General features: G+C 54.4%; 1 long non-coding RNA gene across 1 annotated transcript; it reads left to right on the forward strand.

Moving 5' to 3' along the window:
• The first annotated feature begins 560 nt into the window (after positions 1 to 560).
• On the forward strand, positions 561 to 6,058 carry LOC144953917 (uncharacterized). Its single transcript, XR_013640952.1, has 3 exons — positions 561 to 652; positions 1,600 to 1,719; positions 5,965 to 6,058. It is a non-coding gene; the product is annotated as an uncharacterized LOC144953917 (long non-coding RNA).
• Positions 6,059 to 6,792: the final 734 nt, after the last annotated feature.

The raw sequence follows: 6,792 nt of genomic DNA on the forward strand, positions 1-6,792 counted from the left end.
TAGTGAGTGAGTGAGTGAGTGAGTGAGTGACTGAGTGACTGATTGACTGACTAACTGAGTGACTGACTGAGTGACTGACTGACTGAGTTAGTGAGTTAGTGAGTGAGTGAGTGACTGAGTGACTGAGTGAGTGAGTGACTGACTAACTAACTAACTGACTAACTGAGTGACTGACTGAGTGACTGACTGACTGACTGAGTGAATCTTTGTGTGTTCCAGGAGGAGCTCTGGGGGGAGTGACTGAGTGACTGACTGACTAACTGACTGACTGACTGACTGAGTGACTTACTGAGTGACTGACTGACTAACTGAGTGACTGACTGAGTGACTGACTGACTGAGTGAATCTTTGTGTGTTCCAGGAGGAGCTCTGGTGGGAGTGACTGAGTGACTGACTGACTAACTGACTGACTGAGTGACTGACTGAGTGACTGACTGAGTGACTGACTGACTGACTAACTGAGTGACTAACTAACTAACTGACTAACTAACTGACTGACTGAGTGACTGACTGACTGACTGAGTGACTGACTGACTGACTGAGTGAATCTTTGTGTGTTCCAGGAGGAGCTCTGGGGGGAGTGATACGTTCTATGATCGTGTGGAGATGCCTCTACCCATGATGGAGTCAGCCTGCAGCGGTGGTAGTCAAGGTGATGGTGGTGGTAGTCATGGTGATGGTGGTAGTCAAGGTGATGGTGGTGGAGGTGGTGGTGGTAGTCAAGGTGGTGGTGGTGGTAGTCATGGTGATGGTGGTAGTCAAGGTGATGGTGGTGGAGGTGGTGGTGGTAGTCAAGGTGGTGGTGGTGGTAGTCATGGTGATGGTGGTAGTCAAGGTGATGGTGGTGGTAGTCATGGTGATGGTGGTAGTCAAGGTGGTGGTGGTGGGGGTGGTGGTGGTGGGGGTGGTGGTGGTGGGGGTGGTGGTGGTGGTGGTGGTGGTAGTCAAGGTGATGGTGGTGGTGGTGATGGTGGTGATGGTGGTGGTAGTCAAGGTGGTGGTGGTGGTGATGTTGATGTTGATGGTGGTGATGGTGGTGGTCATGGTGGTGATGTTGATGTTGATGGTGGTGATGGCGGTGGTCATGGTGGGGGTGGTGATGGTGGTGATGGTGATGATGGTGATGCTGATGATGATGATGGTGGTGGTGGTGATGGTGATGGTGGTGATGGTGGTGGTGGTGGTGATGGTGGTGGTGGTGATGGTGATGGTGGTGATGGTGGGGGTGGTGATGGTGGTGGTGGTGATGGTGATGATGGTGATGCTGATGATGCTGATGATGATGATGGTGGTGATGGTGATGGTGGTGATGGTGGTGGTCATGGTGGTGGTGGTGATGGTGGTGGTGGTGGGGGTGGTGATGGTGGTGGTGGTGATGGTGATGATGGTGATGCTGATGATGCTGATGATGATGATGGTGGTGATGGTGATGGTGGTGATGGTGGTGGTCATGGTGGTGGTGGTGATGGTGGTGGTGGTGATGGTGATGATGGTGATGCTGATGATGCTGATGATGATGATGGTGGTGATGGTGAGTGACTGAGTGAGTGAGTGAGTTGTTGAGTAATTAGTGACTGTATGTGCGGGATTCGTGAACAGATGCTGAACAGTATGATGATGATGGTGGCGATGATGGCGATGATGGCGATGATGGTGATGATGGTGACTATCTTCAGCCTGATGACTACCTCACTACTCACATGGAGAGCAGGACAGGAGGTAAACACCTGTGCCAGGCTAGGTGCACGCTGGGGATTGGAAGGCTGGCACTGTCGATAATTCACTCACTCACTCACTCACCCACTCACTCACTCACCCACTCACTCATCCACTCACTCACCCATTCACTCACCCACTCACCCACTCACTCACCCACTCACTCGCTCACTCACTCACCAACTCACTCATCCACTCACCCACCCACTCACCCACTCACTCACCCATTCACTCACCCACTCACGCACTCACCCACTCACTCACTCACTCACCCACCCACTCGCCCACCCACTCACTGACTCACCCACTCACTCACCCGTTCACCCACTTACTCACTCACCCACCTATATACCCACCCAACCACTCACTCACTCACCAACTCACCAAATCACCCACCCACTCACCCACCCACCCACTCACCCACCCATTCACCCACTCACTCGCCCACCCACTCACTGACTCACCCACTCACTCACCCGTTCACTTACTCACTGGGTGGTGAGTATATGGGTCTCTGTGTGGTGGTGATGAGTCTATGGGTCTCTGTGTGGTGGTGATGAGTCTATGGGTCTCTGTGGGGTGGTGAGTCTATGGGTCTCTGTGTCGTGATGAGTCTATGGGTCTCTGTGTGGTGATGAGTCTATGGGTCTCTGTGTGGTGGTGAGTCTATGGGTCTCTGTGTGGTGATGAGTCTATGGGTCTCTGTGTGGTGATGAGTCTATGGGTCTCTGTGTGGTGATGAGTCTGTGGGTCTCTGTGTGGTGGTGAGTCTGTGGGTCTCTGTGTGGTGATGAGTCTGTGGGTCTCTGTGTGGTGGTGAGTCTGTGGGTCTCTGTGTGGTGATGAGTCTTTGGGTCTCTGTGTGGTGGTGAGTCTATGGGTCTCTGTGCGGTGATGAGTCTGTGGGTCTCTGTGTGGTGGTGAGTCTGTGGGTCTCTGTGTGGTGATGAGTCTGTGGGTCTCTGTGTGGTGATGAGTCTGTGGGTCTCTGTGTGGTGGTGAGTCTGTGGGTCTCTGTGTGGTGGTGATGAGTCTATGGGTCTCTGTGTGGTGGTGAGTCTAAGGGTCTCTGTGTGGTGGTGAGTCTGTGGGTCTCTGTGTGGTGATGAGTCTGTGGGTCTCTGTGTGGTGGTGGTGAGTCTATGGGTCTCTGTGTGGTGGTGAGTCTATGGGTCTCTGTGTGGTGATGAGTCAATGGGTCTCTGTGTGGTGGTGAGTCTATGGGTCTCTGTGTAGTGAGTCTATGGGTCTCTGTGTGGTGGTGAGTCTGTGGGTCTCTGTGTGGTGATGAGTCTGTGGGTCTCTGTGTGGTGATGAGTCTGTGGGTCTCTGTGTGGTGGTGAGTCTATGGGTCTCTGTGTGGTGATGAGTCTATGGGTCTCTGTGTGGTGAGTCTGTGGGTCTCTGTGTGGTGGTGAGTCTATGGGTCTCTGTGTGGTGGTGAGTCTATGGGTCTCTGTGTGGTGGTGAGTCTGTGGGTCTCTGTGTGGTGGTGAGTCTATGGGTCTCTGTGTGGTGATGAGTCTGTGGGTCTCTGTGTGGTGGTGAGTCTGTGGGTCTCTGTGTGGTGGTGAGTCTATGGGTCTCTGTGTGGTGATGAGTCTGTGGGTCTCTGTGTGGTGGTGAGTCTATGGGTCTCTGTGTGGTGGTGAGTCTGTGGGTCTCTGTGTGGTGGTGAGTTTGTGGGTCTCTGTGTGGTGGTGAGTCTATGGGTCTCTGTGTGGTGGTGAGTCTGTGGGTCTCTGTGTGGTGGTGAGTTTGTGGGTCTCTGTGTGGTGATGAGTCTGTGGGTCTCTGTGTGGTGGTGAGTCTATGGGTCTCTGTGTGGTGGTGAGTCTATGGGTCTCTGTGTGGTGGTGAGTCTGTGGGTCTCTGTGTGGTGGTGAGTCTATGGGTCTCTGTGTGGTGGTGAGTCTGTGGGTCTCTGTGTGGTGGTGAGTTTGTGGGTCTCTGTGTGGTGGTGAGTCTGTGGGTCTCTGTGTGGTGATGAGTTTGTGGGTCTCTGTGTGGTGGTGAGTCTGTGGGTCTCTGTGTGGTGATGAGTCTGTGGGTCTCTGTGTGGTGGTGAGTTTGTGGGTCTCTGTGTGGTGGTGAGTTTGTGGGTCTCTGTGTGGTGGTGAGTCTATGGGTCTCTGTGTGGTGGTGAGTTTGTGGGTCTCTGTGTGGTGGTGAGTCTATGGGTCTCTGTGTGGTGGTGAGTTTGTGGGTCTCTGTGTGGTGGTGAGTCTGTGGGTCTCTGTGTGGTGGTGAGTCTATGGGTCTCTGTGTGGTGGTGAGTCTGTGGGTCTCTGTGTGGTGGTGAGTCTGTGGGTCTCTGTGTGGTGGTGAGTCTGTGGGTCTCTGTGTGGTGGTGAGTCTGTGGGTCTCTGTGTGGTGGTGAGTCTATGGGTCTCTGTGTGGTGGTGAGTCTGTGGGTCTCTGTGTGGTGGTTGAGTCTATGGGTCTCTGTGTGATGGTGAGTCTATGGGTCTCTGTGTGGTGGTTGAGTCTATGGGTCTCTGTGTGGTGATGAGTCTGTGGGTCTCTGTGTGGTGGTTGAGTCTATGGGTCTCTGTGTGGTGATGAGTCTGTGGGTCTCTGTGTGGTGGTGAGTCTATGGGTCTCTGTGTGGTGATGAGTCTATGGGTCTCTGTGTAGTGAGTCTATGGGTCTCTGTGTGGTGATGAGTCTATGGGTCTCTGTGTGGTGGTGAGTCTGTGGGTCTCTGTGTGGTGGTGAGTCTGTGGGTCTCTGTGTGGTGATGAGTCTGTGGGTCTCTGTGTGGTGGTGAGTCTGTGGGTCTCTGTGTGGTGATGAGTCTATGGGTCTCTGTGTGGTGGTTGAGTCTAAGGGTCTCTGTGTGGTGGTGAGTCTATGGGTCTCTGTGTGGTGATGAGTCTATGGGTCTTTGTGTAGTGAGTCTATGGGTCTCTGTGTGGTGGTGAGTCTGTGGGTCTCTGTGTGGTGGTGAGTCTGTGTGTCTCTGTGTGGTGATGAGTCTGTGGGTCTCTGTGTGGTGATGAGTCTGTGGGTCTCTGTGTGGTGGTGAGTCTATGGGTCTCTGTGTGGTGGTGAGTCTATGGGTCTCTGTGTGGTGGTGAGTCTATGGGTCTCTGTGTGGTGATGAGTCTATGGGTCTTTGTGTAGTGAGTCTATGGGTCTCTGTGTGGTGGTGAGTCTGTGGGTCTCTGTGTGGTGGTGAGTCTGTGGGTCTCTGTGTGGTGGTGAGTCTGTGGGTCTCTGTGTGGTGGTGAGTCTATGGGTCTCTGTGTGGTGGTGAGTCTGTGGGTCTCTGTGTAGTGAGTCTATGGGTCTCTGTGTGGTGGTGAGTCTGTGGGTCTCTGTGTGGTGATGAGTCTGTGGGTCTCTGTGTGGTGGTGAGTCTATGGGTCTCTGTGTGGTGATGAGTCTTTGGGTCTCTGTGTGATGAGTCTATGGGTCTCTGTGTGGTGGTGAGTCTGTGGGTCTCTGTGTGGTGATGAGTCTATGGGTCTCTGTGTGGTGGTGAGTCTGTGGGTCTCTGTGTGGTGGTGAGTCTATGGGTCTCTGTGTGGTGGTGAGTCTGTGGGTCTCTGTGTGGTGGTGAGTCTATGGGTCTCTGTGTGATGAGTCTATGGGTCTCTGTGTGGTGGTGAGTCTGTGGGTCTCTGTGTGGTGGTGAGTCTGTGGGTCTCTGTGTGGTGATGAGTCTATGGGTCTCTGTGTGATGAGTCTGTGGGTCTCTGTGTGGTGATGAGTCTATGGGTCTCTGTGTGGTGGTGAGTCTGTGGGTCTCTGTGTGGTGGTGAGTCTGTGGGTCTCTGTGTGGTGGTGAGTCTGTGGGTCTCTGTGTGGTGGTGAGTCTGTGGGTCTCTGTGTGGTGGTGAGTATGTGGGTCTCTGTGTGGTGGTAAGTCTATGGGTCTCTGTGTGGTGGTGAGTCTATGGGTCTCTGTGTGGTGGTGAGTCTATGGGTCTCTGGGTGGTGGTGAGTCTATGGGTTTCTGTGTGGTGGTGAGTCTATGGGTCTCTGTGTGGTGATGAGTCTATGGGTCTCTGTGTGGTGATGAGTCTATGGGTCTCTGTGTGGTGATGAGTCTATGGGTCTCTGTGTGGTGGTGGTGAGTCTATGGGTCTCTATGTGGTGATGAGTCTATGGGTCTCTGTGTGGTGGTGGTGAGTCTATGGGTCTCTGTGTGGTGGTGAGTCTGTGGGTCTCTGTGTGGTGGTGAGTCTGTGGGTCTCTGTGTGGTGGTGAGTCTATGTGTCTCTGTGTGGTGCTGTCTTCCAGGTTTTTTTTCACCACAACCAAAATCACAACAACCGCCACCACCGCTGCTGGGACCATCACCATCACCCGCCGATAAATTCACCGCCACCACCGCCACCACCGCCACCACCGCCACCACCGCCACCACCGCCACCACCGCCACCACCAAAAGACCGGCGCTGATGCCACCGAAACCGCCTCCGAAACCGCCACCGCCACAACCACAACAACAACCACAACAACAACCACAACGACCACAACCACCACCACAACCACGACCACAACCACAACCACAACATAAACCACAACAACCACAACGACCACAACTACCACAACTACCACAACAACAACCACAACATAAACCACAACAACCACAACAACCACAACCACCACCACAACAACAACAACCACAACCACAACAACAACTACAACAACCACACCACAACCGGCCGCTCGCACTGCCCAGGGCACTCAAGCCACAGGCAGCAGCAGCAACGTCAACAACAACAACCACAACAACCGCTGCGAGGGGGAAAGCGCTCCTACCACGGTGAGTGGTGGTGGTGGGGGTGGTGGTGGTGGGGGTGGTGGTGGTGGTGGGGGTGGTGGTGGGGGTGGTGGTGGTGGTGATGGTGGTGGTGGTGGGGGTGGTGGTGGTGGTGGGGGTGGTGGTGGGGGTGGTGGTGGTGGTGGGGGTGGTGGTGGGGGTGGTGGTGGTGGGGGTGGTGGTGGTGGTGATGGGGGTGGTGGTGTTGGTGGTGGTGGTGAGTGGTGGTGGTGGTGGTGGTGGGGGTGGTGGTGGTGGTGGGGGTGGTGGTGGGGGTGGTGGTGGTGGTGAGTGGTGGTGGA

The sequence above is a fragment of the Lampetra fluviatilis genome, unplaced genomic scaffold (assembly GCF_964198595.1).
Source record: "Lampetra fluviatilis unplaced genomic scaffold, kcLamFluv1.1 SCAFFOLD_1284, whole genome shotgun sequence".
Classification (NCBI taxonomy): domain Eukaryota; kingdom Metazoa; phylum Chordata; class Hyperoartia; order Petromyzontiformes; family Petromyzontidae; genus Lampetra; species Lampetra fluviatilis.